At 42.6% G+C, this 26,422-nt stretch overlaps 1 protein-coding gene across 4 annotated transcripts in view; it reads right to left on the bottom strand.

Annotated features, from left to right (window-relative positions):
• The window catches only part of LOC128741441 (liprin-alpha-1), a 1,114,069-nt gene that overhangs the window by 138,470 nt on the left and 949,177 nt on the right, over window positions 1-26,422 (bottom strand). The window lies entirely within an intron of this gene.

Consider the following 26,422-nt stretch of genomic DNA (forward strand, 5'->3'; position numbering starts at 1 on the left):
CAACCTTCACGGATTTGAAACAAATTTTGTCAGATTGTTCATTTTAGGTTAGAAAGCAAAAAACTTCAATTTGGTGCCGATTGATACCCCCCACGATTAGTGGTAGTATCTCCTTTTTAAAAGAAAAGACCCGTTTTGTCAAACCTTTTTATTTTTTACTTACAGATAAGCATGGAAATCTCGACCAACATGTCAAAAGGTCCAATGTGCAAATGAGGGATTCTCTTTGCGTTTCCTCTCTTATGCTCATTACGGCAGCATAAATGCATTTCAACCCAATTTTTCTAAAGGATTAGCTTTCCAATAACTCCAGCACCTGTTTCATGCAAAATAGATGCATTCAAGTGTATTTATGCCGCCGTAATCAATGGCATGGTGTGTTGCTATCTCTTTCTCATGTAGGAGTGAAGAGAGCAACTTTCAAATGGTCCCCGGTAAAGCGGAATTCCCAGCAAATTTTTTGGTTCCTGTCAAAATTAACATTTTGGTACCTATGTATGAATTTGACAGCCACTTCACCCCGTAGGCCATAATCAGCGTAAACTCGAGAGAAGAAACTCTCATTTGAACATTAGACCTTTTGAAATGTTACTCGTCAAATATTAGGTTTAGAAAGAAACTATTTTCACATTCAAATTCCAATTCCAATCGAAAACAGTCGAGTAAAAAATGGCTTTTTTTAGCGTTTTGAGCTGGAAATGATCATACAGAAATCGACACGTCTTCGGAACTTAATTCAACTGTTTATTAACGCTGTGCTAGTTACCATCCATATGCATCCTAGCGATAAACAATTTTCAGAGTGTATTTTAACCTGGATGGTAAATGGTTGAATAATGCGCTCCAGAACTACCACGAAGTTCCACAGCCTCTTATTTAGCAACTCCTCTCTCTACCTCCCCGTGGTACCATCCGGGATACGTTCCTTAGTGGAAATCGGACAACCGGTGGAAACTAGGGTCGTATGCGGACAGAGAAGGGGGCACTCACGCGAAGGCTGAGTGTAAACTCTCCGCCTGCAAATGACGGATCTCGGTAGAAGCATGTTCGATGAACCTGAAAATACTGAGAACCTGAGCAGAGGGTCCAAAGCCCCCAAAGGAGGATGGTTTTAATAGCTGTTATCCATGGCTAAAAGTAAAAACAAGAATGGATAAACCCCTAATCCAAGGTGTCATGCGACCCGTGCCGAGGGATGAATGGTGGGGGGGGTTCATAAATACTCAGCCTCAAACGGAGCCTGTGGAGTACCAGAGCGCCCTCCACAGTAAACAGCCCTTACCGCATCATGAAGGGCTCTGATGCGGCGGACTCTTCTTTCCCCTCAACTCGTGGGATTCTATATGAGCAATCAAAATAAAATAATAACTTCAGTGAGCGCGGACGGATTAGACAATCCGTTCGCAAGAAGTGGTATCCAGAGGTCTCCGCCGATGGATACCAGTAGAAGCGCCAGCGTAAGCGGAAAAGGAAACGGCACACCTGTCGCTCCAACTGCATCTACGCCGGACGCAGCAATGAACGGCCCGTCGCTAATAAAAGCAGTGGCAGGCAAGAGAGACATGCTACCAAGAGTGGTAGCGGCGTCTCATCAACTCGATGCCATTATCGAGTTCGTGGCAGGTCGCAGCACCTTAGCGAAGGACCTGAAACAAAGTCTGCTCATGCTTCGGAGCACCATGCGTGCTGCGACGAAGGAGCACAGCGAACTCGAAGCGCGAGTAAAAGTTGCAGAGAAAGAGAAGACGCTTGTATCAAGGTCTGCACAAACAGATGCCTGCCCGTCAATGACTGACCATTCCGTGGCACTCGCGACTACGGAGCAGTCTAACGACAAGGCATCCGCCAAACGCGCAAGGCAGTCCCCAAGGGAAGAAACCCCCACGGGTCCAAAGAAGCGCATGATAGCAGAGGGTCGTAAGCCAACTGAAGAACCTACTGAGGGTAACAAGACGCTGTTAGCGTCCGACAACCAGTGGGAGTTGGTCAAAAAGAAGAAGGCCAGGAAGAAAGAGGAGGATCGAGCTCCACCGAAAGTGGCTAGGAAAAAAAGGAGCAAAGGCGATGCCCTTATCCTCAAAACTGAGGGGCCGAAATATGCGGAAGTTTTAAAGGCCATGAGAGGGCATGATCAGTTGAAGGGTCTTGGCGCGGATGTGCGGAGTATCCGCCGCTCTCGCACAGGCGACATGATTCTTGAACTCAAAAAGAACGCCACTGAAAAGGGTTCCGCTTACAAAGTGCTGGCAGAAAAGGTCCTTGGCGATAGCGTGCAGATCCGCGCACTAACGCCCGAGATGACTCTCCAGCTTAAAAACCTGGACGAGATCACCCAAGCGGGCGAACTAGCACGAGCTCTCAACGAGCAATGCAAAGTGGTGGTGACTACCGAGGCAGTTCGTCTGCGTAAGGGACCGGCGGGAACCCAGGTAGCAACTATAAGACTTCCACTGGAAGACGGAAATGCAGCCCTGAAAGTGGCTAAGCTGAGGGTGGGATGGTCCGTGTGCCCACTGAGCGTGTTCCAGCAGCCGGAGGCCTGCTTCCGGTGCTTTGAGAGAGGGCACAGGTCCTGGAGCTGTAAGGGGCCAGACCGAAGCCACTTGTGTAGGAGATGTGGCGGTACGGGTCATATAGCGAGGGACTGTACTGCGCCACCCAAGTGCCTGATATGTACCGGCCAACGGGACGCTAAGCACACAACAGGAGGCCCGAAGTGCCCGGCAGGCGCGCTGGCGACTAAAACCCGGGCGTAGTGCAGGTAACGCAACTGAACTTGAACCACTGCCACGCGGCTCAGCAGCTGTTGTACCAAGCAGTTACTGAGTCGTTGACGGACATTGCAATCATCTCGGACCCATACCGCATCCCTGCCGGAAACGGTAACTGGGTGTCGGATAGGTCCGGGACGGCGGCTATATGGACGACAAGCAGGTTCCCGGTTCAAGATGTTGTGTCAACTGCAGACGAGGGATTCGTGGTTGCCAAAGTGGGTGGAGTGTTCTACTGCAGCTGCTATGCTCCGCCGAGTTGGTCTATCGAGCAGTTCACGCGGATGGTAGACCGAGTATCAGTTGTGCTGACTGGTCTAAGGCCGTTGGTTGTGGCGGGCGACTTTAACGCTTGGGCGGTAGAGTGGGGAAGTCGTCGCACGAACCACAGGGGCCGGATTCTGCTTGAAGCTCTGGCAAAGCTCAACGTAGATCTGGTCAACGTCGGCACCACAAGTACCTTCAGTAGGAGCGGTGCGGAGTCTATCATCGACGTGACATTCGGCAGTCCTGGTCTGATAGGAGACTGGAGGGTAGACAATGGCTACACTCACAGCGACCATCAGGCGGTCCGCTATGGTGTCGGTCAGATAACGAGACGGCAGGCGGCGAGTAGAGCCGACACTCCAACCACCCGTGGATGGAAGACTTCATACTTCGATCCCGAAGTATTTGTGGAAGCAATCCGAAGAGAGTGCGGTGATCGTGGTATGCCCGATCCGAACGCTGATCATTTGGTTGAGGTACTGTCGCGAGCATGTGACGCTACCATGCCTAGGAAAGGTCGACATAGGTATGGCAGGTCACCGGCTTACTGGTGGACAGATGAAATTGCGGAACTCCGCGGAGCCTGCTTTCGTGCGAGGAGAATTATGCAAAGAGCTCGTTCGGACGAAGACAGGGCTGAATGTCGAGTAGCACTTGCTGCTGCACGCGCAGCGCTTAAGAGTGGGATAAAAGCTAGTAAACGAGCCTGCTTTGAAAGGTTATGTGCTAGTGCCAATGCGAACCCGTGGGGTGATGCCTACAGGGTCGTAATGGCAAAGACCAAGGGAGTGATGGCGCCCTCAGAGCAATCGCCAGAGATGCTGGAGCGGATCATCGAGGGCCTCTTTCCGCGCCACGAGCCAAGGCCCTGGCCCCAGGCCGCTGAGTCGTCCCACGGCCGACGTTCCAGTATCTCAGACCATAGCGTAGGATGGTCGGCCTCCCAGCCGAACATCCAAAGTAACGTGGGCGACGGCGGTTTGGCGGTCGGGGACGAAGTGACGGTTACGAATGAGGAGCTCATTGAGATCGCTAAATCCCTAAAGGTGAGCAAGGCACCGGGGCCAGACGGAATCCCGAATATGGCCATTAAAGCGGCTATGTTAGAGGCTCCCGAGTTATTTGGAGCAGTAATGAGGAGATGCCTGGAAGCTGGCCACTTCCCGGACAGATGGAAGCGACAGAACCTCGTGCTGTTGCCGAAGCCGGGAAAACCTCCGGGTGTTCCCTCGTCATATAGGCCGATCTGTCTGCTCGATACTGCCGGTAAGGTGCTGGAGAAGGTTATCCTTAACAGACTCGTACAGTACACGGAGGGTACAAACGGTCTGTCAAGGAATCAATTCGGCTTCCGAAAAGGCAAATCTACGGTGGATGCAATCTTGTCTGTCACTAAGACAGCCGAGGTGGCAATCCAGCGCAAGAGGACTGGTATCCGCTATTGCGCAGTTGTCACGCTTGACGTGAGAAATGCGTTTAATAGCGCTAGCTGGGACTCCATAGCCAACTCGCTTCGGAACGTCCAAGTGCCGGTGTCGCTGTACAGGATCCTGGAAAATTATTTCCAGAATCGTGTGCTATGCTAAAACACGGAGGAGGGTCAGAAGTGCGTTCCAATCACCGCAGGGGTTCCGCAAGGTTCCATACTGGGCCCGGTGTTGTGGAACGGCATGTATGACGAGGTGTTCAAGCTAAAGTTCCCGATAGGGGTGGTGATTGTCGGCTTTGCGGATGATATCACCCTGGAAGTCTATGGTGAATCTATCAGAGAGGTTGAGTTGACGGCTGCCCACTCTATAAGCATTGTTGAAGATTGGATGCGATCCAGGAAACTGGAGCTAGCGCATCATAAAACGGAGGTTATCGTGGTGAACAACCGCAAGTCGGTACAGCAAGCAAAGATCAGCGTCGGGGACTGCACTATTTCGTCAACGCGGTCCTTAAAACTTCTGGGAGTCATGGTCGACGACAAGCTCAAGTTCGGGAGCCACGTCGACTATGCCTGCAAGAAGGCTTCCACAGCTATTTCGGCATTGTCTCGTATGATGTCTAATAGCTCTGCGGTATATGGCAGCAAGCGAAGGCTATTAGCCAACGTGGTCCAGTCTATACTTAGGTATGGCGGACCGGTGTGGTCATCGGCGTTAGGTACCAAAAGCTATCTAGCCAAGCTGGAAAGCACCTATCGTCTCATGTGCTTGAGAGTGGCGAGTGCGTATCGCACAGTTTCACATGACGCAATCTGCGTCTTAGCAGGTATGATGCCTATTGGCATTATCATCAGCGAAGACGTAGAGTGCTTCAACCAACGTGGAACTAGAGGCATACGGAGTACCACAAGATCGGCCTCGATGACCACATGGCAGCGGGCATGGTCTGATTCCACAAAAGGTCGGTGGACACATCGACTCATCCCGGAACTATCTGGGTGGGTCAACAGGCGCCACGGCGAAGTCAACTTCCACCTGACACAGATTCTGTCAGGGCATGGTTGCTTCAGACAGTATCTGCATAAGTTTGGGCATGCGGAGTCCCCCGCGTGTCCCGAATGCGTGGATGTTGAGGAAACGGCAGAACATGCTTTCTTCATATGCCCTCGTTTCGCGGGCACGAGAAGCAGCATGATGGCAGTGAGCGGACAGGACACTACCCCGGATAACTTAGTCCAAAAGATGTGTTCCAGCTCGGACATCTGGGGAGCGGTCAATGCGGCTGCTACCCAGATTGTACTCGAGCTACAAAACCACTGGAGAGCCGATCAACGGCGAATAAACAGCCTAACTACCATAGTCCAGTAGTTATCTAAGCGAGTGCATTAAGCACAATAGCCCCTCCCTGAAGTAATACCGATAAGGTGGTGCCAGGGGGGATTGAGGCTGGAGACTCGAGTAGGGTTTTAGTGGGTCGGGATCCTCACGCCCCATTAGGGGGGTCGGGATACCTAAACCCCACTCCCTGAGGTATCTTTTCAGGTGTCTGATAGTACCGTATCTTCTAAGGTGCTCAGCAGATTTCCCAACTCGTAAAAAAAAAAAGAGTGTATTTTAACCTACTAAATAACTTTATAGAACATAGGAAAGCAATTAAAACAACGTGTGCAAAATTTTTGAGCAGAACTAATTTTAAAGTGGCGTTTAGCTTCGGGGTAGAATCCTAGCTTAACAAGCCAGTTGTCGTATGTTCGAATGTCGATTGATCAGTGCCGCTACAGAGTTAATAGGATCTTTGCCCTAGCCCCGTAATTTTCCTGTGCTCTAATAACCGGCTGAGAAGTCTGTCGATAAAGAAGGGTCAAGTTCTGAAGGTCGTTTACACCCATGGCTTTGCTTTGCTTGATTTTAAAGTGGTTTCTTTAAACGAATCATTAAATTTCTCAGCCAGTAAGGGATAGATAGTTACTATATGCAGCAAAGTTGCTTATTTTAGTGTGTTTTATATTCTTTGTGAAGACGCTATTTTTTTTGGACGCGCTTAAAAAACAAACAATCAGCTGGAATACGAGCAACCTTAGCGAAGATCGGGTAACCGGTGGAAACTAAGGTCGTATACCAACAGGGGAGGAGGCACAGTGTGTCTCGACACTGCAAGATGGCAGCCCCATCACGAGACTCGGTAGCGTAAGTCCTAGTACGGCTATCTATCTTAACCAAAAAAAACTTACAACAAGAGTCAAGAAATATCTTCTCGGAATATTCGGCATGGACTAGGGCTGTCGGTGTTGGGCGCTTTTGGTGAAAACAGGTATTTCGGTGTTGGTGTGGAAAATACCGGTAATACCGGTAAAATACCGGTATTGGCAGATTATTCGAAATCAATAGAAATGTTGATGATTTTCAGTAAATGTCTTTATTTTCATACTTTAGCTTCAGTGTTCAGTGCTCGGCAAAGTAGAATTTAAGCAGATATAATACGCTTAGCGATTTACAGTTAGACAAAATGATTGAGACATGTAAAATTTTGATGAAATTAAAACGGACATAACTTTTACAAAAATGAACATTTTTAGACGAAACAAATTGCATTCGACGGGGAAATTTTTCTAGTTTTCCGAAAATATTTCAAAATTTGTAATATTCAGCCGACACCGGAGATATTTCGGGTTGTCTGGGGGTATGTCAAAAACTGATTTTTTTAATCTCCTGTATCTTTTTCTGTCATGGAAATTTATTAATTTACATATTTTATCCCAAAACTAGATTTCATTTCCAGTCGATTGGTCGAAGAAGAACGAAGATCCGACGAGAAACAACCGAGATATGGCCATTTTAGTGAAATCAGTTTTGGAAATGTTGCCAGTAATGTCTTACCTTTATGATCATTTTAAAACATGACCAAAACCATTCCAATATGGATGTCAAACTTCAAAAATTGACGAGAGTCCTGAAGTTTGACACCCATATTGACATGATTTCGAATATTCCCTGAAACGACCACTTCCGCCGGGGTACTTACAAACTGCTACAGGGTTGCCATGGCACGCTGCGGACCTGGGAATGCTTCCAGTGCACTATGGTCCAGAAAGCCAAATTAGGTGGAAAAAATTGTTTACTCAGTAGTCGTTGATTTTAGACTATTTACGTCTTAGTAATACAATCTTGATTTAGGATGCCGCTTTTTTGGCATGAGCTATTTTAAGGTGACCCTTAAATTAACCAAGATCAAGAAATTATCTTCAAAACGAAACAAGATAGAGCGATATTCACTTCAGCAATTTTATAGCTTGAAGTATTTTGAGTAATATTGCAGAAGACGAAATCCTTCTATCTCGAACCGTTTCCATATTAGAGCGATTTTCCTGAGTCAAGTTAGGGTGACCCTGCTATTTCGCGATTTTTCTCCATAACTTTTTTATTTTGTATTTCTCGCAAAATACTTCCTCAGATGACCTTTGAGGCGTAATAAGACGCAACTTTTGGTGAAAAAGAAATTGGCTATCTACTTTACTTCTACACTTATATTAATTTTTATGATAAAAATAGGCCGTTTTCAAATGTTAGTATCTCAGAAAGGTGCAAGCAGAATTAAAATCGGTTGATTGCGTTTGAAAGATCGTGATTTTTTGTGCATAATATCAAAATATTAGGGAGTGAATTTTGGTCTATCTCAAATAAATCAACTTTGAATTTTATTCTGCAAGCGCTGAAGCCTCAGTATTTGTGTTTCATTGGCCAGGAATAAAATGGATGGGCAAAAGTCCAAGTGAGGAGAGATGATTGATTTGTATAGCTGTATTTTACTACAAATAGTTAATTCGTTTTTCAATCGGTATAGGATTCCATACTTCTTGGCAATTTTCTTGATGACATTGTCAATGTGAGCATTGAACTTTAGTTTGTCATCAATAATCACTCCAAGGTATTTAATCTCCCGAACGCGTTCAATTGTCTCGTCATCAATCTGAATTGAGACGTTTTCATCTAATCGATTTCGTGAAATAACCATACATTGTGTTTTAGTTATATTCAATTTCAATTGCTTATACTTCAACCATCTACTTAGATAACGTAAATCTTCATTCAAGTGTAAAACGGCTTCATTTAAATCTTTGGCTGCAATGAACAACACGGTATCATCTGCAAAAAGATTGATATCACAAAAACGTAAAACCCGTCGCATGTCATTAATGTACATAATAAACAAAAGGCGCCCTAATACACTACCGTGGGGTACACCAAGATTGTTACCCACTGGACTAGATACAAAATCATTAAACGCAGTCCTTTGAGTTCTGTTGGACAAATAGCTTTCAAACCATTTGAATGCAGTACTAGTAATTCTAAAGCGCTTGATTGTTCTCAACAATAAGGGCCTTGAAATTGTCTCAAAAGCGCGTTTCAGATCCAAGAAAACAGCAACTATTGTGTCTTTACGCTCTAAGTAGTCTTTCCATTTCGCTAACACCAAGTTCAATGCGGTTTCACAAGAATGACCTTCTCGATAACCCGATTGTTCCGGAATCAACAAGGAATTACTACTTAGGTATTCCAGCAATTGATTTTTTACAACAATTTCTAGGATTTTTTCTAAAGTGTGCAACATGTTGATGGGACGAAATTCTTCGGCTTTAATCGTCCCAGCAACCTTTTGAATCGGAATAATCAACGATTCTTTCCACACTTGAGGAACATACCCAGTTTGCAATGATTTATTAATCAGGCCCAATACAGCGTGACCAATGACATGAAAGCAATCTTGAATAACTCTAGCAACGTTGTCTACTCCAGTCGATTTTCCTAATGAAAAGCAAATATTTCTAAGTTCATCTAATGTAATTTGGTGAAAACCTTCAAGTACCGCCATCCGGGGCGAGATTGTGCCAAAAAAGTATATATTTTTGTTCTTTAGCTCAGTATACACACAATTTAGGAACTAAGTTGACTTCGAAGCTGTCAATATATACTAAATTGTTCAATTAACAATTAACGTAGAGATGGTCTAGTTACAATGAAACCTAGTTTTACTGGAAGTGCATCAACTTTGGCACAATCTCACCCTATCTAGGGGTTGACATTGTGCCAAAAACATAAAGTTAGGCTAAAAACCTAAACAGTGAACATTAGCATGTTTATAAACAATACACATAAAGATCAGTATAAAGTAGTTCACATGGTGCCGTCCATGAACTAAGTGGACTATTAGGGGCAGGGGGCCGGCCAAAAACAGCGCATCATACAAAAAATATGAACGAAAATAACCCGGAGTGGTCTGAAATAACTAAAAATGAGTTCGTAGTCAATGGAGAGCCTTTATGTAGCCAGTAGCGTTTCTAGGGTTGACAAGGGGGAGATATATGAAGGGGTGTATCCCAAGGAAACATACCTATTTGATTATGTGAATGTATTCAAATTGATCACGATCGGTGAAATATCTGATTATTTAAATGAAATATTTGATTATTTAACAAAAGTAACCATTACTTCGTTCAAGAACCTGCGGCCGCAGAACATGTGGCCTATCCTACCCCCCTCCCCCCTCCTTAAAACTGGCAGTTTATACACGGTATAATATATTTGTCTTATATTAGAGTGTTTATTCAAAGTATCTGAAATTTCCAGAGAAAAAGTAAAAATTAGTTTAAATTATTTAGCAGACCTATGATGCTGTTTGCTCCAAAATGGATGATGCAATCTAACCTGTCAAAATATTGTGCTAAATAGAAAAGAATGTGAGTGTGTTGGTGTATACTGACGTATTTTTGTTGTGTATGTGAAATCTTGCAATGCGGGACATTTTTTACAAGCGTTATTTCCGCGTATTTTTGATCGCGAACTTTGAAACCCTGTTTAGGCTAAATAGTTTGCTAATATTATCTGTGTTCCATTCTAAGTTATGAATAAACATGTTATGTTCATTATCATTTTGAATTTAAGTCACCAGTTTCTACAGATATAATAAATTTTCACAAATAAACATTTTTGGTTTTTGGCACAATCTCACCCCCGTGGCCCAATGTCACCCCGGATGGCGGTATACAATTACTATTGATTTGTTGTTTAATTTCATCCGGTTCATCGACTAAGTCAATGGACTGATTGATCAACGAAACACTCTCAACAAAATAATCATTTAACTTAGACGCAATCACTTGTTCTGACTGCTCTAACGTGCCATTAAAAGTTATGGACCGCGGTTTGTAATTACTTGGTTTTAATAGATTCTTCAAAATTTTCCATAACTCTTTGCTGTTGTTTTGATGCTGATAAATCTTCCTCTGGATATATTCACAGCGAGTTTTGTTAATTTCTTGTGAATATTTATTCCGCGCACTCGTGTACTTATTCCAATGATTTTGGCTATTAGACCTAAGAAATTTTTTGTACCATTTGTCCCTCTTACGTTTAAGGCGCAAGAGATCCAAATTGTACCAGCTGTTCGAGTTCTTTAAAGAAACAAATTTTTGTTTAATTGATTAGTACATGTTTTCAAAGTGTTTGTAAGCACAGCTGCAGATTCATCTAAATTACCCGTCGCGAGTGGAAAATCTACGCTTCTCTCAACGAGATTCGACACAGCCTGTTCCGAATATTTTCTCCAGCACTTCAATTTTACTAATTCCTCGTTAATATGTAACTTATTCACAACTTTGATAAATAATGTTTCATGATCGGTTATTTTCAACACTCAATATCTACCAGTGAATAAACAATATCAAAATTAGAATAGACATGGTCAATTAAAGTTCTGCTATGCTGGGAAATACGTGTGTATTCATCTACAGTCTGTCTTAAATCGAAAAATTCAACCAGACGCTTCAATTGTTGAGAATTTGAGTTATCAAACCAGTTAATATTAAAACCACCAAGAATCAAGAAATGTCTCTAGCCAGTCTTCCAAAATTTCAACGATACGCTGGTTACTAGAACTGGGAGAGTGATACAACACACCATAATTACCCATCTTCATGCCACGCACAACTGTAATGCCTAAGAACCAGTTACCATCATTCACTTCCTTGAAACGAAGGTTGAATTGAACTGATTCTCTGACATAAATAGCAACACCGCCAGTATGTCTCGAATGTGATAAGCAAGCAGTAACGGTATATCCCGGAATGCTATATTGATCAAATGCTTCCATATCTACAATGTGAGTTTCTGATAAAAACACCATATATGGACGTTTTTCTTCGACAATCTGACGTAATGCAGCGTAGTTAGTGGACAAACCCGCAATATTGAAATATAAAAAATCGATTTCATTAAAACTCTTCTTGGAACTTTGTTGCTATTTAATGAAACGCAAGCTGCTTTTCTTTTGCTCAAAGAGTTTCCTAAAAATTAAACACTCTCAGCTAAATGCGGCATGGTTAACGTCTAAATTTTTATTACGTTCTTTATTCATTTTTGTACAATTAATGCATTTCAATACAGTTGAGGTGCATTCCGATGTCTTGTGTTTTTGGCTACACTTCGAGCAGGTATCACAATTCTTGCAATCCATGCTCTTGTGTCCAAACTCTCCACATTTGAAGCATCGTAATACATTAATCGCGGGAACAACGAAACACCGATCAAATTCTATGTTTACTTGTTTTGCAGATAACATGGAGTCGTACGTTGCTACATCAACTTCAATCACAGCGGTAAACTTGTTGTAAATGAAACGTGGGTTTTCATATATATATTTACTACTTTTACATCGTTTATTATTATACCTTCATTTTGACTTTTTATGAAGTCAATGAAATCATCAGAAGAAAATTTATCACTTATACCCACTACTTTCAATCTTGGCACCGACGACGTGGGAACAACAGCGCTGTAGCTTTCACCCAGATTACTTTCAATGTCATTTTTTACTGTCTGTATATTTTCGCCAACGGCACATTCAACAATAATTGAACCATCCTTACCGTTCCGGAAATTACTAATTTTGTGTGTTCTAGGATCTAACTGTTGTTTCAAAAATTTACGAGCATCATCGCAAGCTTGTTTAGACTCTTTAGGTTTGATCACAATGACCGGACGAGTTTTAAGTTTAGCCGGTTTGAACCCGTTATTGTGACTGTTACTAATTTCATTAATATTAACATTATTGTTACCCGATGTTTTACCTTTACTTCGTTTTTTCACGACCTCCGCAAAAGTTGCGCCGTCGTGAAAAACATCATCATCATTATTATCACAGTTATCTATTTTTCGCTTTTTACCAATCTGATCGGATTCAGAACGAATCGTTTCAGATCGTGCGCAAGCATTATTCATTGCACCTAAATTCTGTTGTGCATTAATATCAAAAATCGACTTAGTGAATGATTCCAATTTGTCATACATTAATTTTTCAAGAGACCCATTCAACTGTTCCATAGCGTTTTTCAACCCGTCGCTTATCTGAGCAGAAATTTGTTCTCGCATGCCAACGACAGAGTCGGAGAGTGCAGAGACTCTCCGCATCTCCTCTTCTATTCTCTTGACGTCCGAGATCAAATCGCTCTGCTGCCCAACACAGCACTGGTCTGATAGACAATCATTACATTTAAAGCAAAGATTATCGTTATCTGTCAACATCTTTGTCGCTGCCTTGCTGAGCGGTGTACACTTGTAGTGAAATACTCGTGCACACTTGCCCGCACATTTCAGCGGCAAATCTGATACTACACTTACCAATCCACAGGCCGAACAAATCATCGCCAATACAAATTAAACGCGGGACGCCACCAACAGACATGCAGAGTGAACAGAGACAAGACGAAAAAACTACAAGGTATACAGCCCTAAGGGTTGTACGAAAGGGTGACGTAGGACTGTGTCATATAATACTCATTATATTGATAACATGTTTTAATCGATGAAGTATAACTTTATGTCTGATCATTAAATCAAAGACTAATTGAGTATTGTATTGTATTGAGTATTGAGTATTTGTGAGTATCATTGTTTGAGTGTTTATTTGTAAAAGAAATATTAAATAAATAAAATATATTAATATAAATATATTCGAAATATTCTGATCTAATTCTTCATTGAATCAAGGTGGTTTGGAAAAAAACCGTTTGAAATTGTTTGGTGGCCCTGAAAAGAACTATGTTTGAGCTGATAGCACTTCTTAAAAATCAGTACTGTAATTACTGTTGCCAATATATAGATGGATGTCGCTATTCGGTCCTTTAGACTCTAGGACGATGGTTGTCCGCTAATACAGGAGTGATAGGAAATACCAAATCACTGTAAAGTAGAAATGGATTAGTTTTATCAAAATACTGACCGTCCGTCAGTGCGATCGTGCGATAAATGAGCAGGCGGCGAACCAAGTGCACCATTTTATAGTCACTGGCACTGCCGCTGCTACTTGTAAGCTAGTGTAGTGTAGGTGGTGGGGTAAGCTAATGCTAGTGTAGGTGGTGGGGGAAACCAGATCGACTGCTGCTGCTGCTCGAATGATTATCCGACGCTGAATGAGCAAGCATTTTCCATGGTATAACGCAAAATGGAGCGTTAACCATTTTAAAAAGTGTAGAAAAATCTTTCCATTCTTCAATTACTATAGTTTTTATAAGAACTGTTTAAGACCCCAACGGCCTACTGCTGAATTTGCTGCCCGTCAGTCGATCCGTTTCCATTTGCCTTCAGTGTCCGATAGCCGTCGATGGTAAATAAAATACTGACCGTCCGTCAGTGCGATAGTGCGATAAATGAGCAGGCGGCGAACCAAGTGCACCATTTTATAGTCACTGGCACTACCGCTGCTACTTGTAAGCTAGTGTAGGTGGTGAGGGAAACCAGATCGACTGCTGCTGCTGCTCAAATGATTATCCGACGCTGAATGAGCAAGCATTTCCCATGTTACCATGGTATAACGCAAAATGGAGCGTTAACGATAGTGCGATAAATGAGCAGGCGGCGAACCAAGTGCACCATTTTATAGTCACTGGCACTGTCGCTGCTACTTGTAAGCTAGTGTAGCAAGCATGAGCAAGCATTTCCCATGTTACCATGGTATAACGCAAAATGGAGCGTTAACGATAGTGCGATAAATGAGCAGGCGGCGAACCAAGTGCACCATTTTATAGTCACTGGCACTGCCGCTGCTACTTGTAAGCTAGTGTAGGTGGTGGGGGAAACCAGATCGACTGCTGGCCATTGCACGCTGATTCCGCTTGTCTTCGGGGTCGGTGTTGCCAATTGGATTGGAAAAGGGGTGTGGCTTACAAAGTGGTCTCAAAGGTTATCATTTGGATCCAAATCCTTTGGTGTATCTAATTGTCGTCCGTGCCTGTGAAGCTAGGCGATCACAAGGGAAATGTATGGGAAAATTCTGCCTTAAAACTTTACACACATTTTCACTATTTAGCGTATAAAAAATTATTATTAATATGTTACTATAAAATTGCTGGACATTTTATCTATCCAACGACATATTAACTGTTATGTTTCGTTCAGTAGTATAGTAGCTATTAGCGTTTGAAATATTTCATTCAAACGTTACACTTCTATTTTTCGTTTTTACAAAGTGCTACCCAGTCCCAGTATAGTAAACAAAGACGTAGTCCTACGTCAAAAAAACAATGATCGCCGCCGCAGCTGCTATAGTGGCGCGCTGGGGGGATATTAAATAAAACAAAATTTAACAAAAACAGGCTGCTGTTGCAATTGTTTTTCTATTTAGCTCGATTTAAAATCACTACGGTCACACATTAGAATATTGCTATAGCAAAATACAACACTATTTTGTAGCAATTAAGGCAAAATGTAATAAAAAGAAATTAAATAATTAATAATTATTGAAATGATTATTGAGAAATCAGTGTTCCACCAATCAGCCAGCGACGACGGCAGAAAGATCTTTCTTCACACGATGCTGCAACTATATAAAAGCTTTTCCCCCGGTGCAGTCCCTCATTCATCGAACGGACGCGAAGGAAGCAGCATCTACTCCAGCAACTACAAGCAGCAGCCAGCGGTGAGAAGAAAATCGGACGCGAGCAGTCATCGGGCAGGAAAGCATTTAAAGGTTTTTGAAACATTGTTGGCGTCTTCGTACGCCAGCTATATAATTGCTTTCCTGCCCGATGACTGCTTGCGTCCGATTTTCTTCCCACCGCTGGCTGCTGCTTGTAGTTGCTGGAGTAGATGCTGCTTCCTTCGAGTCTGTTCGATGAATGAGGGACTGCACCGGGGGAAAGCAATTATATAGCTGGCGTACGAAGACGCCAACAATGTTTCAAAAACCTTTAAATGCTTTCCTGCCCGATGACTGCTCGCGTCCGATTTTCTTCTCACCGCTGGCTGCTGCTTGTAGTTGCTGGAGTAGATGCTGCTTCCTTCGCGTCCGTTCGATGAATGAGGGACTGCACCGGGGGAAAAGCTTTTATATAGTTGCAGCATCGTGTGAAGAAAGATCTTTCTGCCGTCGTCGCTGGCTGATTGGTGGAACCCTGATTTCTCAATAATCATTTCAATAATTATTAATTACTTAATTGTTTTTTTTATTACATTTTGCCTTAATTGCTACATATTTCACACGTTAATTTGTAAATTTATTGGCACCACAAAATCACATCAACTACTGTGATACACCATTACCATCATTATGATGGACTAACCCCTGTATTTCCCTTGCTAGAACGGATTTTGTTGCAACGCATCTAACGATTGAAAAAACTTCCACTTTCATCGAAGTCAGACAAACGGCTCTAAGCGCATCAGGCATTTTCCTTTCATTTCTCCGAACTTATAGTAGCGAAACCTGCTTTTTACTATTTTCAAAAATTCCAGTATTGCAGCTTCCAGCATAATCAACGCCTCGGCCTCCTACAGTATCTCTATGAATTTTTCTCCATCCCCAAACCGAAACGCCTTTGTATCCTCTACATTATCATTCACAGATACCTTCTCTTCTCTGTTATCAATCCGACTATTCGCAAATAGAGGCTTGGAGTTTAATTAATGAATCACTCCGAAGACTTGGAAAATTTTTCAAATTCTTTCCTGACAGATCTTTTGATAGTAAGAATGCTCAAAAACGCAAAGATCGCCATTTCTGATCAGGGTCCTGCATTGTCAAAACAAATAAATGACGCTGACTTTCTCTTATCTTCGCTTCATACATGGATGAAACGACTTGTTGAACAGAACGTTTCAAGTAAGCTCCAGCTGAAGTTAGTGGTTGTTTGAAATGAAGACGACTGACAGTCAGGCCCGATTTGTCGATGAGTAGGTTAATTACAATATGCGTTAAGTAGTAGAAAATGTTACTCAAATTCAATTCAATTGCATTCAAAGTTGCTGGACTTCTACTGAATATTTGATAGAAAAATACAAATAAAAGTTCAAGACCGGTCGTCATGATGAAGTAAAAATCGCTTCATTGACGCTGATTGAAACCAGTTTTGAAACGAAGCGGCGCTGCTTTTGTTGAAACTGAAGTTTCATTACTTCATTGTTGAGTGATGTTTTACTATTGTAAGTGACGTTCCTGGGACCTGATCTTGTTTCCCAAAATCGTTATTTGACAGCTTTGAATAATTTGGTGGTATTTAAATATCAAGTTATTCAAGAATAAATTGAAACGCGACGTCTGGCTTATCCAATGAAACATTTTTACCGCAAAGATGCTCTTTTGTGCCTTAAACGGGTTCAAAAGCTATAATGATTTAGAGATTGGCAATCCGCTCCTGATCCATTGAAAAGATCCGATCTGTAAAAAGAATGACTGATCCGTGGATCTTTTCACGGATCTTTGCGCGTGCGACTTTTAGTGTGCTGAGAATTTCATTAGGTTTTATATCGCCACTGACAGTTCTATCTAGAATTTCATTTGATGTCTTATCTAGTGCCTAGCTCTTCATTCTCTTTACTCTATTTCAGGTTGTTGTCATGAAGGTAGACTAATTCCACAGAACAGAAGTGGAAGTTCGAACAATCGTTCGAGCAAAACCTGGCATCTACGCTCTGGTCTAAAACTCTACCAATAAGTAAGAACTTTGACTACTTTTTGAAGTAGGACTACTTCTTTGATTTCTATATTGGGGTGCACTTTAGAAAAACGAAAAGGGAACATGTAACGAAAAGTGGTTATGGTTTGCACGCTTATAACTCAGTCATCCGTCAACAGATTCTAGAGATATTGGTATCAATCGATTGGAAATTTTTCAAAAAATCCATAACAATACAATAGATTCCATGTTTTCCAAACAAACGTTTAATAATTGAGAAAATTTTAGACGGATATTCATTATTTCATTATTTTCATGTTTTTGCCTTCCCACGCCAATGCTTCTCTAGCACAGATGACAGAAATATATACGAAATGAGCTATGGGTTAAGCCTACCCCGTAACATAGTGACAGTTATTAATAGTTTCCCATAACACCCGCCAGTGTCAAAAATGTCGCGACGATCGTTTTTACGTGCTGGCCAAAATTGACGCACCTTCGATTTCCAAAGGAAATGTTAATTTTTGTTACGTTAAATGTGAACGCAAAAAGCTGTCTGGACAACGATTTGAAAAGTGCGTATTGATTATTTCAGCATTGTTTCATGTTTTCGGTGAAACTGTTTGAATTCTTGGTGGGTTGTTCGATTGATTTGTTTACAAGATAAAAAGCGGTATTTATTACAAGATTGTCACTCTTGTGTACGAGTTGTCTGCTCTAAAGTATTTAAATATTGCGTGTTTCATTGAAAGTTATCCGCTGCGCAATTCAAAATGAAATGCTCTTTTATGATTGCTGGATCGATTTTGTCGTTAACAGAACAAGTTAAGCAAAATTCAAGAGTAAATCCAAGCAATAGAGATCGTTGCAGTTGTACAAAAAACACTCTGTTCTTGATCGTCGTTAGGGGGGCCGATTACCAACGGGACTGGATGTCTTCACACTAAAATAAAACGCTAGATTTATCTTACGGCAACCATCCGCCAACAGCGGTGGTTGCTAGTGCACTGTCTAATTGCTATTTATTATTCGCCTTTTATACACTTGCGGCAAATAGATTTAATGCATGTTCAGAATAATAGCCTTTGTGCATCACGTTCGGTTGAACGGACAATAGCGTTTTGTGACTAGCTTCGGCTGGACAATAGAAGCTAACTGCGATGGATGGATTACAATGCGGCTTTCTGCCGCAACATACTCCACCACCAAAACCATCGGTTTTTCACTATGGCGTACGGAGGAACAGATGTTTGTAGCCTGCCGAAATACGGCCACCTAGTCAGTCCGCTATTCGCTCCCCAAATCTCTGAAGCAAGTGACTTAAGCGCCACCTCGTGAGAGGGTCACTTGCCACGTTCAGGCTTGCCCGGCCAGAAACTCCGCCTCAGGGCGGGTCAGTTCAATAAACTCAAAAGGGGGAAAACAAAACAGCAGACGCAATCCGCCAAAGGTACTCAGTCTACGAACGATAATGTCTCTAAAGCCTCAGAAGTTCACTAAAAAATCCCTAAATCAAAATCCGACTCGTATTTTTCTCATCACTGGTCCAAACTCTGTACGAACAGACCACTGACCAGCTTCGAAAGTCCGAGTGCGGGGACTGATTTCCCAAGCAGTCCAACCTGGAGTACTAAACAAACAAAATCAACCAAACTAAGACGAACGCGAGACGTGAGACACCCTTAGACTATTTAGACCAAATTAAATATCGCTCCATTAATAGGACTAACAAACAGAAATTACGATTAACAATTTTTATTCTATTTACATGCTTACTTTTCCTAGGATTTTGAACTATTCTAATGCTTGCTTACGGCACCATAATTGCGTGGGTGGAGAACTACTATAGCGCCTACATTTATACTATAAGCTCGACCTACTACTCTAATTCTTCGGCTTGGCTCGCGAGCTTTCACTATTTACTATGATAGTATGGGTTGGCTCACTGTAGCGCTTTAGCGCATCACCCTGCGCAGGGATTTTATAGCGTACTCACTCGAAATTAGCGAAGATTCACACTACTCCACGGCGATGCTGCAATCCGGGTACCGCAGCTACAGTGAATCACCGCCAAAGGCGGTTTATTTGCTGGACTGCACTATGCTGGCTTCCCAAATCAAAATGGCGTCTACCTCAGCATATGCCGGCTAGTCCAACCAGCGGTTTTTATGTGCTGCACGGGTCGATTAATCCAATCGGCGGCGGTTTGGTTTAGCGGGAGCCGATTATTCCAATCGGCGACGGTTTACGTTCAGCGGGGGCCGATTATCCCAATCGGTGGCGGTTTAGCGGTGCCAAAATCCCCGATTCTAGCCGAAAGTGCGTCGAAAGTGTGCGGCAGAAGGGTAGATGAGCTTTGCGGCGGTGTGGTTGTTAGCTTTCGCCGAGCGCTTGAAAAATTTTAAAAAAACGAACACAAAAAGCCGTCGAACGGCTGTTCGACGCGGTGAGCCAAAGCCAAGAGCCAATTTTTAAATTCGCACTATTTACCTTTTGTATTCTCCACACTTGCTTGCAAAGCCTCCACTGATTTTACTCCTGACTGCGCTATCCTGCCTAACGAAAGATACTTAATTAATTTAACTAACCTAAAGACATTCTCACTCTTAGCACAAACCTCGTTTCAATTCGCGGAACAAAAAATCACACACTCTGACTTGCTCCACTGATCGGATAGAAATGATCGAAGCGAGATTTGAAATACCCTCAGATAGGAACGAGGTTTTTAAATTTGAAAGCGGAATTTTGTAACGAACTTCTGCGACCAATTCAAACGCGAACAAATCTCTCTTTTTCCCTTTGGTTTTATGCATCTAACCATTTCATTTCCCAGAGTTTATTGAACTTTCTTCGGGCAAATTTGAAGAAGAACATGGCAAGGCAGTTTACGCTTCGTGCTTCGAAATTTGAGTTTTGCGAATGGCGAATGAGCGGCTCTAGGAAAGAGTAAACTCGGATAACTTGTACGCAAGATGCATTGCGTATGCGTAGCCAACTAGCCATAATGTCTAGTGGCACATGCTCTAATTGCTAAGCTTATCGAAACTACAAGAGCAAACCGATTTAATAACCCTGAACGCTACATGTTCACATTTAGATGGAACGGATGAACGATGATATCAGGGGGTTAGTTGAACTCTGCCTCTGGCGAATGACGCGGACGGTAATTGCTCGCTGGTCGCAATCCAAGCCTGACTATGTGTAGTCCGAGGCCTGCATTCCCAGACGAATTTCTCGAACCGCAAACTGACCACTTCCAGGAATTAATACATTCTCGGATGCTGCAAGCTTCCGTGCTGTACAGCCCTCCTACTACTACGCTGAATCCAAGAACCGGGGACTCGGGAGCTGAATGTATCTTGCTAAGCGGCTGTGATTCGCCCACACCGGCATAGCTCCGCTGGGGGAATTGATTGCTAGGCGGCTGCGAAGTCACCCACACCGGCATAGCTGAAGCGTAAATGTCCGATAACGATTGCACACCGCACTACCTGCAATAATACGTCTAACACAACTAACGTCGAACAGGAACTATCCACTGTCCGCATACCAAATGTTCCACCTCAAGCAGCTAGCCAGCAACACGGTCGACGAACTTGATGTCCCGCGAGTAAAATGATGTTGCTGAAATCACTAATTCAGCGTCGAAAATATCACGTGTTGCTGCGAACCGATAGCACGAACGATAAAACTGAACTCCCGTTGGTAAAACGTTGTCTGTGCCAGGGCAAATCCTGGTCACGGCACCAATGTTCCGGATCGTCGTTAGGGGGGCCGATTACCAATGGGACTGGATGTGTTCACACTAAAATAAAACGCTAGATTTATCTTACGGCAACCATCCGCCAACAGCGGTGGTTGCTAGTGCACTGTCTAATTGCTATTTATTATTCGCCTTTTATACACTTGCGGTAAATAGATTTAATGCATGTTCAGAATAATAGCCTTTGTGCATCACGTTCAGTTGAACGGACAATAGCGTTTTGTGACTAGCTTCGGCTGGACAATAGAAGCTAACTGCGATGGATGGATTACAATGCGGCTTTCTGCCGCAACACACTCTGTTACATGACAGAACCAAATAGAGCATGTTATTATGACAGAAGAACCAGTTATGCTGCTATTGTCATTACCACGGAAACGTTTTGATACTTGACATAATGTTGTCAGTTCGTAAAATACTCTATTGAAATAATAAACCAATTCAGTTCTTATATGCACAAGAGATTTTTTGCCAAAACAAATGATAATAAACTCTTTCTTCGATATTTACGCCGCTTTCAAACATCTGTCGTGAACCATGAACCAGTAGTTTTAGGTACGTTTGATTAGTATGGGAGCTGTCACATTGTTACCGGGTTGGGTTAAGCTGACCTTTGATTGTATTTAATTTACGCTCTATAGAATCCGCTCAAAAATTGTTGAGCTTCAGCGGTTGCTGCTTGCTCGGAATAAGGCATCGAAGACATTCAAATTCACCAAGCAAGACGCCAACAAACCGAAGATGCCACCGACTCGTCCGCCAGCGAACGATATGGTTTTTGCTGCTATCAATACCCAATAAAATCAATGGATCCTCGCTGCAAGCCGTTAGAAGTAAATCGCCGCTAACCACAATTGTGACGTTCCAAGGTTGGACACATTCGTGAAAAAGGTTTTGAAATTAGCTGTCGAAAAGCTGGTCCAAACAAAAAGAACAGGCGATTCCGATTCGTTCAAGGTTGATAAAACGGACGAAAATAATTTATCTTTGCTAACTGCTGCAAAGGCGGCTCCGATTAAAGCTGTACTAATAAATATGCGATGGTGCCCCCGAACAAAAATCTACTAAGCCAATGAAAACCGTAGCAAAGGCACCGAAAGCCCCAGAGTCAAAGGAAGTCGTTCCAGCAGAGAAGGTGCCCGAAAAAAACTGCTGCCTAGATGTAAATTTCGTTGATTTGCATTACTAATATCTGGTAGAAAACAATCAGTTCTTTTAAGAACTACTGAATAAAAGTATACGAAGCAGTAAAATGGATTTTTCTCACATTTTAAAGTGATGTTGGCAGTTTAGTATGAGCGTTCGAAGTACGAGCCCGTCAGAAATTACATGTTTAAACTGTATTAAGACCAACCTTCCGAAGAATATTTCTGTCTTCTTTTTCCTATCGCGCTTTGCTGCCTTTTCACTGATTTTCGGTGGCATGAAGACGATGTCGATGATTCATATTAGGTTGCTCTGCAGAAACTGGTAGCTCTTCATTAAGGAAGCACCGGACACCGGTTTTGTTCAAACAATGTACGGTTTCGTTGTACGTTGTACCGCCTTTCTTTCGTGTCTATGATTCTCTGCCCTACGTTGATCCGCCTTTGTTACAACTTGGTGCCGTTTGCTCTGGTATATAATCAGAAGTAAGCCGGCGAACGGCATCATTTTCGCATTGACATCGGTACGGTACAGAGTAGACAGCAGAGAGTTGCGATTATATCTCCCTCACTGGACTCGGCAAACTGGTAAAACGCAGCGCAGCAGCAGCAGCCGATCATTGTTTGGCGTAGAGTGCGCAGAACGCGTTGGTACCGGAACATCGATCTATTATCTGCTATATTAGAATATTTGGTTGCGGGAGCGGAAGAGCTTGAATTAATGGAAAATGCTCTGTCCGGTAACCATTGTCACCATTGCCCTGGGAGGTGTTGTTTCAAACATTCAAGCATTTCTGCTGGCCGGATTCTCAACCTCATAAATTACCACAACCCGTCCTTTTTAGGACGAACGAATTTGTTAATGAAGAGATGAAAATTTTCTGTATACTAAATTTCTTTAATTAAATTTCCAAACGTCGCTGATTCTTTAAATCATGAAGAATTTCTTCTGATTTGATCTATAAAACGTTAAATATGTGGTGACTCACCATGCGGTCTTCTAACTCATGACGTTGCTTTAATTTTATTTTTGCTAAAAATGTTTGCCTTCCCACGCCAATACTTCCCTAACACGGATGACAGTAATATATAGGAGAAGAGCTATGGATTAGGGATGGGAACTATCATTAAAAATCGTTACTGATAACTATCAGTAGTTTCAGTACGTTACTGATAACTATCAGTAAATATCAGTAATTTTACCCATCACGGCACTGTAGCAAAAAAATAGGCAATTGTAATAACTGCATTATTTATTGTAATTTTACATTGTAATTTATCAGGTGGACTTCATGGGGGCTCGCGGGACTACCGACCAGATTTTTTCCATCTGACAGATCTTGCAGAAATGTTGAGGATACATCGTCACATCTTTATTGATTTCAAAGCAACATACGATACAGTCCATCGCGACCAGCTATGGTACATAATGCACGAAACCGGTTTGCCGGATAAACTGACCCGACTAATCAGAGCTATATTGGAACGAGTGATGTGCTTCGCTCGTCTCCGGGACACACTCGAGTCCCTTCGAGACTCGTCGAGGGTTGGGACAATGTGACAGCTTATGTAGTATGCTATTCAACGTCAGTCTTGAGGCGGTGTTCCGATCAGCGAGTATCGAAACGAGAGGCATGATTTTCATCAAGGGTAGAAGTATATGAATCACGACATACTTTCACTGCTTGAGAATCCCAGAGACCCCCATCTACATCTGACGAAAATCGGTAGGCTACGGTGGGCCGGGCTTGTCGTAAGGATGCCGAACGACAGAGCAACGATAACAGTTCCTTTCAACAACCCCACCGGCACCGGACACACGAAGGCTCAACATGCAAGATGGCTTGACCAAGTCGAAAGTGATTTATGAGTTTTGAGACGATTGGGAAACTTGCGACGAATGGCCCAAGATAGAGTTAAATAGAGACGACTGCTTGAAACAGCACGAGCCACCCCGGCTCTAGGCTGCTGACGACAACGACGATATATTGTGTCACTCTCGTCTATCGTACGCAACTACCTACCATTTATTTAATCCAACTGATTTTTTTAACGGGACGACGTAACTGTATCAGTAAGCATCAATAACTGCGAAACCTTACTGATACTTAGTGATATTATTGCTTACTGATAACTATCAGTAATTAATGATAGTTTTTCCATCCCTACTATGGATTAAATTCCCTTGGAATCAAAGGGATCAAAGTTTGATTGTATTTAATTTACGCTCTATATAATCCGCTCGAAAATCGTTGAGCTTCAGCTGTTCTTCCCCGGAATAAGGTAACGAAGACATCCAAATTCACTAAGCGAGACGCCAATAAACCGAAGAGTCAACGGATCCTCGTTGCAAGCCGTCTAGAAGTATATCGCCGCCAGCTACAATTGTGACGTTTCAAGGTTGGACACATTCGTGAAAAAGGCTTTGAAGTTAGTTTTCTTTTGGCTATTTCGTAGACCTCATTCTGAACAAAAAATATGTCTTCAAACGTATGATTATGTATGAAGGCGGCATACATTTGCAGCTGTTTCTGTATACTGATCGCGTACTTTAAATTACTGACAATGTTGTATAAACTACCATATCTTTTGTGCAGCGTGCTCGATTCATTCGCCAGATTGCGAAGAGCAATCTCTGTTCCCTTCAGTCCACCTAACATAATATAGTTAAACATCATTATGCGATTCCGTTGGAAAGAGAAATTGACAAGTAATGGATAAGTCTCTCCTCATTGGTCGCGCATCCGCATCCGGCCAAAATGTCATTTAATTCTTCAATATTTATACGCTTCTCTTCGAAGTTCCGAAAGAGGTAAAACATTCGACGTAACACCATGGCCCAAATGTTGAAGTTGTCGCTTCCCTTCATCGCACCGCAAATCACCGGAGCCCGCATATCCGGTTCAATCGTTTCGAATTGATCGAACAAACTGACAGCTTCCTGCAAACATTTCGGCACACCTAACTCGCAGGCTCTCCTTCTAACTTCGACACGATACAGTTTGGAAATGTGATCCGTTTGATGGTTCAATAACATTTTATCATAAATCTTCCCTACAACATTGGTTTGAAACGCCTGATATGAGGCATAGTTATCGTTTCCACGCAAAACACGATCCAAATGCTTAAATGCTTTCAAGCCTGCTTTCAACGGAACGATGTCCGTTTCATTGGAAAGATACGTGAGAATGTTCAATAATATTTCAACATCCAAAAGATTATCTCTGGCCAGATACAGTGCATCATCGATTAACTGAGCACGAGTCAGTTTCGGAATCTTTGAATGATCGTTTTTCAGCTGTGCGACCAACAAGCCCCAATTATACGGATCGTAGTTAACTCGATAGTAGCCATTTCGGTTGGGGTTGAACAAAATCCATTCAGAGGAGAATACATCGAGTGTCACCAGTATAAATTTGTGGTTTGCCCATGGCGGAAGCCATTCGAAGCCAGTTGAGCCAAATTCAGAAAGCCAGGGCAGAGGGATATAGAAGGTTTCGACAGGGACAGCAGTGATATAAATCTCGTTTGAATAAGTTCTCCGTACTGTAACAATTGGGTAGGAAGGGTTGTTTGTCCAGCTTTTCACGAATTCCCTTATCGGTGGTACCCACATCTGCCTCTTATCGACGGACCTCTCAAGAACTCTTATGAAATCGTCTTCGGTAGATGTTTTGTAGCTACGATCTTCCAAATATCGGGGCACAAAATCCCTAAATGATGATTCTCCTACTACGAAAGAAATCATCCGAATAATGGAGGCTGCCTTCGAGTAAGCTACAATATCATAAATTTCTTCCAGTTGCCCTAGACTTGACACTGGTTTAGACATGGCACGTATTGCTGGAAGTTCGTCATACTCCATTGCCTCGAACTCTTCATTAACTAAAAACTGCTCCATCGGCCTCCATTCCGGATGTATCTGCTCGAGGATATAACTCTCCAAGTATACGGTGAAGCCCTCGTTTAACCAAACGTAAGACCACCAGTCACACGTGACTTCATTACCGACCCACTGATGTATTAATTCGTGTAAAACAATTTTCGTTACAGATTGAAGCTTTTCCGTTGTTTCAAGTCCTTCTCTGAAGGCGATTCTAGA

This window comes from Sabethes cyaneus, chromosome 3, assembly GCF_943734655.1.
Source record: "Sabethes cyaneus chromosome 3, idSabCyanKW18_F2, whole genome shotgun sequence".
In the NCBI taxonomy this organism is placed as follows: Eukaryota; Metazoa; Arthropoda; class Insecta; order Diptera; family Culicidae; genus Sabethes; species Sabethes cyaneus.